The sequence below is a fragment of the Peromyscus leucopus genome, chromosome 15 (assembly GCF_004664715.2).
Source record: "Peromyscus leucopus breed LL Stock chromosome 15, UCI_PerLeu_2.1, whole genome shotgun sequence".
Classification (NCBI taxonomy): domain Eukaryota; kingdom Metazoa; phylum Chordata; class Mammalia; order Rodentia; family Cricetidae; genus Peromyscus; species Peromyscus leucopus.
This window is the reverse complement of record NC_051076.1, coordinates 12,797,020-12,808,304: the sequence shown is the minus strand read 5'-3', so window position 1 is coordinate 12,808,304 and position 11,285 is coordinate 12,797,020. Positions and strand designations below refer to the sequence as shown.

Here is an 11,285-nt window from a genome sequence, read left to right as displayed (position 1 = left end):
GAATAGATGAGTGAGTTTCTAGGCACACATGCCGCCTCTGCTGCTTGTTAACCTGGTCCTGATGCGAAGCCAGGGTTTTACCATCTCAGAGGGGCTTTTGTGTGGACCCAGGTATGAGTGCAGGGGCAGGTAGGTGCAATATCATTTGGGGGGCAGTTAGGAAGTAAAATGTATCCTTTAGATCAGGACCTAACCCACCAGAGTATTGTAGAAACAACGGTGAATCTGCAGTAAGGAAGCAGTACTCTTACCTGCTCCCTCTTGGGTTGGAGTTGTGTGTACAGCCAGTGTGGGTAGTCACGGATGGAGGAGGTGAGCAGGTGGTTCCTGTGCAGAACACATGGCTCATAGGTGTCTCTCAGCATTCTTGGGAGGAGGGCTGACCTCAGAGGACTTCACTGTGAAAGCTCTTTCCTAGCAGTGTCACATGATAAAAATTTTGTTTTAAATTTTTTTTTCTAAAATATACTTATTTTTATTTGTGTGTGTGTGCCCACCCCATATACATGTTGGTACCACAGAGGTCAGAAGATGGTGTCAGATCCCCTGGGACTGGAGTTGCAGGCTGTAATGATCTGTCTGATACAGGCACTGGGAAACAAACTTTGGTCCTCTGCAAGATCCACAAGTGCTCTTAACTGCTCATCCGTCTCTCCAGCCCCAAGAATTCTTACAAAGGCTTCTCCAAAGTGTCCATCAACAGGAGACCGGGGAGTGGCAGCCAGGCTTCAGAGACACGGGATGACTACAAATCCCTGTTGGGGACGTGGAGGTAGAGATCAGGATGTTCTCCTTGATCACTTGGGTCCTTGTCTTTTGAGATAGGGTCTTGCACTGAAATGAACCTGGAGCTCACTGATTGGCTAGACAAGTTGGCCAATGAGCTCTGGGGTTCTGCCTGTCACCCCACCCATCAATCAGGTTACAAATACTTGCTGGGTTTTCTGCAGAGGTGTTGGGAATTTGAACTCTAGTCCTCAGACTTGAGAGGCAGGTGGCTTACCATCTGTGTCATCTCCCCAGTCTCTCTCTCTCTTTCTCTCTCTCTCTCTCTCTCTCTCTCTCTCTCTCTCTCTCTCTCTCTCTCTCTCTCTCTCTCTCTCACACACACACACACACACATTTGCTTTTTCATTTATCTATCTACTTATTATTTATTTGTTCACTCCTTTTTTGCTTTTATTTTCTCTTTTGAGACAGGGTCTCTCTGCACAGTCCGGGCTGTCCTGGAACTCACTATGTAGACCAGGTTGGCCTCAAACTCACAGAGATTCATCTACTTCTGCCTCCTGAGTGCTGGGATTAAAGGTGTGGGCCATCACCCTGGTGCTGTTTGGAGTCCCCTGACCCATCCTGTGGAGATGGCATAGGATACACAGCAGGACCAAGGCTTACATGGCTCGGTTAGACAACCCAGGGTTCTGCTGCCCGAGTCCTCCGACCTTAAACACGGGTTTCTTCCCTCGGCTGTGGCGAGTATCTCCAGAACTTCCAGGAAGTGTTCTCAAAATATTTTAGCCTATTCTCCCTTAACTGTAGGCATTCTGATGGCTGGGGTGAGGACTCCCCATAGTGCTCTTTGAAACTCTTTTCCTTTTAGTGAAATGAAGGGCTTTTATTCCTAGGTGCTTTATGGCTTTGTAACCCCTGCCTTTTGGCCTGTTCTTAGCTTTTTAAAGTCTTTCCTTTTTACTATAGTTAGTGGGCACCAATGCAGCTATATTTAGATTTTTCTCAAGGTGGGGAGTCTCTGGGCCGCATATCAATATCTGCATGCTGTTTGTGTTACACGTGTATTTAATTTATTTCTCTGGAAAATTCCATGCTTATTCAACCAGGTACTATAAATCTCCAAGATGTCATAGCTCGGGGTAAGTTGAGGGCTATTAGACTCAAAGGACCGTGCTAGATCAATCAGACTCTCTGTTTGTTTCTCCTGTGTTAATGCACTCTTGTTTTCTAGCATTCCCTGCTTGTTCCTTGGTCCCCCTGGGAGCTAGAGAGAGCAGTGGTAGCTAGCACCGACCATTTGGGCCATAACTAACTGAGCAGGATGTGGGGAAGCCTGAGAAGTCTCATTACAAGCATGATGCCACCCAAAGATACCAGGAAAGAACTTTAGAGGCTTTGCTGAATTGCCTTGAGTGCCGCATTCACGAAGTCAAAACCCTTTTCTACTTAGAGAATGTCAGGGCATCCCATAGCCAAAAGATGGCACTCCTCGCCTGCTGTTCATGCCCTGCTACCCTAGGGCAGCTCCCCGTGGCCTTCTGATCCTTCTATTAGTTTTCTCACAATAAAATATTGTACCCTTGTCTTCTCTTGGAGAATCACAGCACAAACCAGACCCCATCTCTGTTCTGATGCACACCAGCCCTTGTCGCTCTGGGTGGACAACACGGACTGCTGTGTAGTGCTACATGTCACTGCAGAGTCAGCGACAGCTAGAGTACCTTTCCTTCAGCATCCTCTCTGAGCAGATCCAGGGTTTTAATTCGTCTCTAGAGTTTGCCTCTCTTGATTTCATAAACCGTGAAAACACAGCTGGAGCGATTTACAGACTGTGGAGAGACTTGAGCGTTCCTGCTGCGGTACCAGTTCAAGGATCGTGCCTGGTTATTTCCTGCTTTGTTGTTGTTCGACAAACCAGTTAATGGGCGATGGGCTGTTTCAAATTTGCCCTGCCCCTCGATACTGTTGTGTGCACTTCCTCTGGGGCATGGCGGGGAGTGGGTGTGAGCACGAGTGTGGATTTGAGCAGACGTACTTCATGCAGAATGAAATTTGAACAGCAATTTGGAAAGATCGAGACTTTTATTTGCTAAATTATATAAATGCAGGGGGCCTGAGGCTTTTAGAAAATTAAATCCCACTTTGCTATACTTTCCACCAACCCTCATATTTTATGATTTATTTTTATTTATATGTACGTGTGTATGTCTGTGTTGGTATATGCCACACGTATGTGAATAATGAATGGTAGAGATGAGAAGAGGATGTAGAATCCTGTGGAACTAGAGTTGTGAGTCCTCTGACATGGGTTCTAGGATCTGAACTCAGGTACTTGCAAGCAGCAAGTACTCCTAACCACTGAGCCATCTCTCTAGCCTAACCTGCAATACCCTCTCAGCTTAGTGCTATGATGCTCACTGGCAAGCAAGGCAGAATCTCTGTGTCTCTGACATGCACTTCTAGGTCATAAATGGCACAGTGCATGCTGGAAGGCCTAGGGTGTTGCTACATGAATAAAAAAGGGAGCTTTTCCAGCATACGGGGAGCCCTGAATCCCATCCCCAATACTGCAAACAAACACAAATGCCAGCAAAACCAAATGAATCCACAAATAACCAAATAATCCACCAAATAACCACCACAGTGCTATGCAAAGATACAGCAAGATGATGGAACCTGCCAGAGTAACCCCAGCCTAGCACCTGACATCTGAATATCCCAGCCTTGTAGAATGCAGGCAGAAAACCCTACGTCAATTGAGTTTGCAAGCAGAATGGAAAATTGTCAGAGCCTAAGTACTTCTTTCTCCATTGGAACAGGGCTCCCAAGGAGTCTTAGCATTTTACTGACTGGTATCATAACAGGTAGGACCTCAGTAGTTTATGGAATGGATGGATAATGGATGGGGATGCAGGATCTGAGGGAAGGATGCAGGCTCAGTGGCCTGATGCTCTGTGGGGACCATAAACTGCAGGAAATGATATCCTCACCTCGTTGGTTCTGACTTTGATGCAAGGAAAGAAATGAGACATTTCATGATACTTGATTTGTTAATGAAATATGGAATTATATTTAGAATGTCTTGTGTATCTAGGCTGTCATATGTGCAATACAAGTGCCTAAGGTTAAAAACAAGGCAAGCTTCAGTTACTTATTTTGAATATATGCTATTTGCCAAGAACTGAACTAAATTCTAGAAATAATGACAAATCACTATAAGTGTTTTAAGGCTGACTCTTTCATATCCTTATGACGTACTGTAAGTCGCTTCCCACGTCAAATCTTTTCACCCCTCACAGCCTCAACAACAATAAAAAGATTATATTCTTACCTATGTATTGAAGAGCAAGTGCATTCCTGCAGAGCTGTTTTAAAATACTTATAAGTCAATTTCCTGCTAGGCACTGCTCAGTAGAAAATATTCAGTGTTTTAGGGCTGACTTATTACACAGAGTTTTTCTATTATTAACAAACTGTGGTGGAATTTTCTTCATGGACAAGAGACTAAATTAAGAAATTAAGGTGCTGAGTGTTCAAGCCTTCATTTTTTTTTTTTTTTTTTTTTTTTTTCATTTGTTTATTAGAGCAGAGCTATAAGAATAATGATTTAAGTTATTTTTAGAGTTGTTATTTTTTAGGTGGTTCATGGGCCCACCCAATATTATGGTCATTGGTGTGGGGGAGGTGGTTGTGACGGTTAATCTTGGTTGTCAACTTGATTGGATCTGAAGTCAGCTAAGAGACGTATCCCTGCATAGGTATAGAAATGATATTTCCTGGAATGGTTAACTGAAGGGGCAAGACCCTCCCCTGGAGAGGGTGACACTCTCTGTGGAGTCTGAGAATGTAAGAGGACTGAGGGAAAAGTTACTGGTTCCTGTCTGTTTGTCTTCATCTCTTGTGAGTGTGCCTATTTTGTTGCTGCTGCCTCCACCACTAAGACCATCTTCATTGACTTTGGAACTCAGCTTCTTCAGCCTTCCAATATGGATTTAGGACCAGTAGTTCTTCAGGAATTCCCCCAGACCTTCAGTACTGGATTGTTACTGCTGAGGTATCTATGCCAAGTATATATGGTTCTTAGCCTATCTAGTGTACAGGCAGCCATTGTTGAACTACCCAGACGGTATTGTGTAAGCCAGTCTAATAAATTCCTTTTCAATATATATTTATTCCATGGGTTCTGTTCCTCTAGAGAACCCTGACTAATACAAGGTAGAATTTCTCATACAACTCAATATGGAACAGACACAGGGCCAGGATGACATGGAGAAGCTCGATGGATTATCTGCCCTTATCCAAAACATTTTGGGAGTTGTATCTGGAAAGATTCAGCTGGTTTGGTTTAAACTCAAGGTTAGTGATCTGCTGTTATCTTTTTAAATGTGTAAGGGCAAGCATCAAACACTGTTCCAAACTGAGACACCACGCAATGCATCGAATGGGTGATTTCCATGCTACGTCCCCATTCTTGTAACTGGTTTCCTTTTCAGATCTCTGACACCAACTCATTCTAGAATTACAGAAACCAAAGAAACACCTATTATTCTAAAAATGTTCATTTTCAGTCAGTTTTCTCGGTGATGTCAGCCCAGTGCAGAGGAGGGGTTCATGCGGTTGTTCTGGAGCAACGCTAGCTCGTGCCTCACTTAAAGCTGTCCCAGTGGGGTGAGGCTCAAGAAAGAAACGCCCCCATTTGCACCATCAGACAACCCCTGGCCCCCAAAACACACGTTGGCAACTATAAAGTCAGGGGGACACCATCACACTGACAGGAACTGAGCGTCTGTGCTACTCCTGAAGAATGATAAGGGGACAGAACCATACTGCCATACCAAGAGAACCCCCATACAAAAGCAGCTGCCAAAGTGTCCAAAATATTCACAGTCCGATTTGAAAACCTAAAGAAGACATTAGACTCCCTTTCATTGGTTGAATTTTATTGCTGAGCATGGTTGGGAGTTCTAATGTTTTTCCTAAGCTCTGACTCGACACACATTTCCAGACTGTTGGGAAAACTGCGGGAAGTTCCATCGAGGCTGCATTTGCCTTCTTTGCTTCCATTGACATTTCTCTACCCAAATAGTTTCTTTTGTGGTCCAGCGTTTCCATCTTTTCAATGCAGTGGGTCAGTCCCAACTGTAACTGTACAGTGACGCACTGACAGCCCACATAAACAACGGTCCCTTGGTGGTGTGCTTTCCCGTAACTGGGGCTGCAAAAGCAAACACGAGCGGGAGGGAAGCTTGGACACCTGTGCTGGCTCCTGTGCCTCCTCTGGCCCCCAGGGCGATCTTCACAGAGGGCGGAATGCTCTGCCCATACTGCTCCCTCAGGCCTAACCTGGGAGGGTGGATTTCATGTCACATTGTTGGGAGTGGTATTGACCCACCTCTTTCACCTGTCAGGAGGGTAAGTGCTTTGCTGAAAGAGGGGTGGGCTGTCAAAACTCCATGTTGGGGGCAGGAGGGAGGAGGAAGAAGAGAGAAGAGAGAGGGAGATGGAGAGAGAGGGAGAGAGAAACAAGAAGAGAGGAGAAGGAGAGAGAGAGAGAGAGAGAGAGAGAGAGAGAGAGAGAGAGAGAGAGAGAGAGAGAGAGAGAGAGAGAATGCAATCACAGCCCATCACAGTTAATGTTGGCACACATTAGGAAGTTATGGAGCCCCCTGTCATGTTCATGGTACCATTTCCATGTCAGATGGACATTAAACCTAGAGAACAGTGAGAACTGTTGTAGGCGTCTGAATCAACATTCCAAACATGTCAAGTTTCACAAGCAATCCTCCACCCAACTTTCCTTTCTCTCTTCTCTCTACAAAGGAACCACAACCCCTTCCATCTCCCAGGAGCATCATGAGGGACAGTTACTTTCTTCCATTGTGACATCTGGTAAACCACAACACCTTAGAGCAGTGGTTCTCCACCTTCCTAATGCTGTGACCCTTTAATACAGTTCCTCAGGTTGTGCTGACCCCCAACCATAACATTATTTTGTTGCTACTTCATTGTAGTGGTAGTTTCTCTGGTCCTGCCTGGCCCTGAGGTCAGGATGAATCTCTCCTACCCATGTCCCACAGCTTCTTGGTCCCAAGTAAACACACAGAGGCTTATATTACTTACAAACTGTATGGCCTATGGCAGGCCTCTTGCTAGCTAGCTCTTATATCTTAAATTAGCCCATTTCTATTAATCTACCTTTTGCCACGAATTCTGTGGCTTTACCGGTCTGCTAGCATGTTGCTCCTTGGGTGGCAGGCTGGTGTCTCTCTCGCCTCTGCCTTTCTTCTTCCTGTCTCTCTCCTTGGATTTTCTACCTGCCTCTAAGCTTTCTTGCCATAGGCCAAAGCAGCTTATTTATTAACCAATGGGAACAACATATATTCACAGCGTACAGAAAGACATCTCCTAGCACTTCATAGCTGTAATTTTGCTACTGTTATGAATTGTAATGTAAACATCTGATAGGCAGGATGTCTGATATGTGACCTCCTAGAACCACTACCTTTGAGCCATCTTTCTAGAAAGGTCAAGGTAACAGTTTTGTGCCTTTCGACTGGCTTTGCAGCATCTGAGGTGTAAGAGTTTGGGTTTCATGTATCCTTGAACAGATCAATTCCCTTTTGTTTAAAAGTTGATCATTTTAAAACTACAAGTAGATGCCACGTATGGTGAGAGAACTTGAGAGAGGAAGACCATTTGCTCTTGAAGATTGTAATTTTTCAATCATGTTCATTTCAATATTAAAAATGGCAGCTCTCCCATGTGCCCTCATGATAAAGAGCAGCGAGGGAGTGTGGGCCCAGCTGTGCCCAGCTGTGCTGGTCTGCAGCCGTAGACTCACTCAGGTCCGTGACTTTGCCGTGGGTCCTATTTCATTCTGCCTCCTACCCTGGCTTCCTCTTCCCTTTCTTAGTGCCTTGCAATTTTTATAAACTGTCAAACTAGACCCCAACCCACCCTGAAGGATTTAGGGCAATTAATTTCTTTGTTCGCTTGGGGGTTAGGTGGGTTGGAAATAATCCAAAGAGAGGATCAAAAAAGTGAAAACTGACCTTCTGGTTCAGTGTAGTTGAAATGGTCTCATGCTGGGAGCCTACTGATATGGTAGACTTATGAAGATGGGCAATCATAACTGACTTTGGACGGACAAACGAATTATAGAGACCAAAACCACATCCTTCAGCTGCTCTGCATGTAGTCTAGAAAGAATTTTCTAGAGCCTTCAGACACTTGATTGGAAAAAAAAAACCAAAACATTACCATTCAAAAGTGTTATACATCAAGAATGGGAAACTTCTGGGTTAGGTTTCTAGAAACTTCCCTTTGTCGCTTTTGGCCTTGTCTTGCAAAGAGAGATGTTTTATTTATTTATCTTTTCTTGTTCTAGGGAGTTGGTCAGAGTCCCCTCAGAACTTCTGAAACTGCTCCTTGGTGCCAGCGGCCTTGGAGGCTTTGAGCATATTGAAGTGTGTGGTCTTGCTCAGGGGCCTGCACGTTCCCACGGTGACAGTGCTGCCGATTTATATATCCCTGAATCAGGGGGACAAGTGCACAGACATGTTCTTGTGCCACTTCTCAAAGTGATGGTACTTTTGGATGTAATGGCGATAGTCCCAGCGGATGACAATGGTCCTCTGCATCCTCATCTTGGTCATGACACCAGACAGGAACTGACCTCAGATGGAAATGTTACCAGTGAAAGGACATTTCTTTTCTATGTAGGTGCCCTCAATGGCCTCCTTAGGCATCTTGAAGCCTAGACCAATGTTTTTGTAGTACCAAGGGACTTTTTCCTTTCTAGTTTCTTCCAGCAGAACACTCTTCTCATTTTGAAAGACTGTAGGGGCTGCTTTTAGTAAGCATGCTTGGTCTGAATGTCTGACATCTTCCTGCAAGCCTGAGAAAAAGGGAGGTGGGCTGACTCCCTGCCGGGTTTCCTTATTCCTTTTCTTTTCTTTTTTAGACAGGAGTATATGATATTGGTCTGGATTTCCTCCTTAACCTCCTTAGTGCACAGGGCAATTATAAAGCAGAAGGGTGAAGTCTTTCCTTGTGCATTTAGACCCTGTTCATGGACAAATATCATCTCGACAAAACACTTCATTGACATGAGCTCACACCAAGGAACACATTTCATCTGCTAAGAAGAGAAAACAATTAGATGTCCTGGATTCCATGGTGGGAATTGGTGTGTATGAAGTTTGCTTGAGCCCAGTGCTGTTATTTCATGGGCACAGAAGAAGCCATAGTGAGTTTTTTGTTTTCCTAGTTATTGTGTCATGAAAGAATACTTTGGAATCAGATCTAGAAGGTTCAAAACAATCTAGGCGTCCCAAGGAACACTCGAAAACACCCAGTTATAGTGATATCCAGGAGTAAATTTAAATTTATTCACTAGAATTTGGTCAATATATCAGTCAGCCCCTCAAGTGTAACCACAGTAAATGTGCAGAAAAGTAACCCGAAGAGAAAACCAGGGCCTCGAAGATGGCTTGGTTGCTAACGTACAGGATTTGAGTTTTGATCCCTAGCATCTATGTAAAATTCTGCACAATGGCCCATCTATAATTCCAGCACTACTGGGGAGGGAGGGGGCAGAGACAAGTGGACTTCTGAAACTCATTGGCCAGCCAGTCCATCTGAATCCTTGAGCTCCAAGTTCAGAGACTCTCATCTCAAAAAATAAAAAATGAGGTAAAAAGAGCTAGAGGAAGACCCCCCCCACACACACACCTGAACACATGCATGCACATCCTACCCTCCCTAACCCCGTACACACAGCAAATCTGTTCTAATATGGCTCTACACTACCATTTGCATGCGGAATTACTGAATGCTGACCATGTTTACTTGACAATGGAAAAAGGTGACTCATTGCTACAGATGTCATTTTCTTTCTGTCTTGTTCTTTTTACCTCTTAGTTCCTCAGTCTGGAATGTGTGGGTCTCATTTTTCCTCACGTGTTGCTTACCTCATGTGAAAGATGACCCGGGATGCTTCAGTTTCCTGTGTATTCATTCGCTCACCAATTTTCAGTGCACACAGGAGATGAGAAGAAAATGACAGTGGGGAGGAAAGGGAGGGCTCGAGAGAAAGCTGATCCATTATTCATATCCTTGGGAGTCCATTTGTGGTTTATTTGGTATAAGGAGCCAGAAAACAAACCCATTCTAAACTTTCTCCTTCTTGGCATGGTGTTCAAAGCTGAGGTTTCTCTGCTGACTGTGCGTGTCTTTTTGTCATGTGTTGAGGTTTTCAGTATCCAGCCATGTTACAAAGAAGAGGACATTTAGTTTCAATTAATAAACCACCCTGCAATTACCCTTTGTTCGTGACCACGCACATGTTTCCATGTGTGCTGATGCGCTGAGCACAGCTTCCTGTGAGCCACCCAAGGCTGCCTTGGTTCTCGCCGCTTCTCACCTCTCCTCTTCCCCACACTGAGGCCATTGTATCTGCTTACTGACAGGTCTACAGAGTGATTCCTATGCCCATGAACACATTCTATTCCATATTTATTAACTGGCTGAGAATAAACAATACCCCCGTGTCTGAAGACTATTTTCATCCATGTCTTCTGTAAAGTTGGTGGCACAGAAATCCCTGTGATGGTTTCCCCATGTGGCTGTAGGACTGTTCATTGAATGAGTGATAGGATGGCTGCTCCCAGGGCCATTGGTTCTGTGAATGACACCTGGTTGTGCTTACTTGCTACAGCACTGTGAACTTAGAACTTCCCAGAACCTCAGGAAGTTCCCTGAGGAAGCATGGGTCTCTATCATCCAGTTTCCTGTCACTCTGGAAAAAAAAAAAAAAAAACACTAGATACAACTCAGTGGAGTATTTATTTTGTCCCTCAAGATAAGAAAGGCATGGTAGAAGCCTGCTCACATTTGGGTGGGTCAGTAAGGATGTCTGTCATCTTTCTGTCCCCCCACCCATCCATCTATCCACCATCTATCTATCTATCTATCTATCTATCTATCTATCTATCTATCTATCTATCATCTATCTAATCTAACCTAATCTAATCTACCTACCTACCTACCTACCTACCTACCTACCTACCTACCTACCTGTGAAGAAAGAAAGCAGGAAAGGGAAGAACAGAAGTGGGCAGTGTTTTATTCCATGAGACCAATCTCCAGGAATTCTGTTCTTCTATCTAGACTATGCTTCCCAAAATAGCACCTCAGCTGGGGACCAAGTGTTCACACACATGAGCCTGTAGCAGCAGGAACTTCACAGTTAAAGCAGAAGTGAGACTGTAACAAGCTTGGTGTAAACACACAGACTCAATAAGTAAAGCAGCACTAGAGGCCAGTGTGCTTGGGTTGGGCTGTCTCCCAGCAGGTATGTCTGATGGTTACACACTGTGGCACAACACTGTCATCTGCTAAGTTTACACTTGAGAACCACACAGTTGACTCACTATTAATTTACAAAAAATATTGGAGGAAATCATAATTTTTAAGTATGCTTATGATTTTGTGTTTGGCTGTACTCAATGGCTATCTTCCACCACCTGTGGCCCCAGTGCTAGAGACCACAG

General features: G+C 44.4%; 1 pseudogene; it reads right to left on the bottom strand.

The window, feature by feature from the left end:
* Positions 1-8,124: 8,124 nt before the first annotated feature.
* LOC114683962 lies at positions 8,125-9,250 on the bottom strand (annotated as a pseudogene).
* Between the last annotated feature and the right edge of the window lie 2,035 nt (positions 9,251-11,285).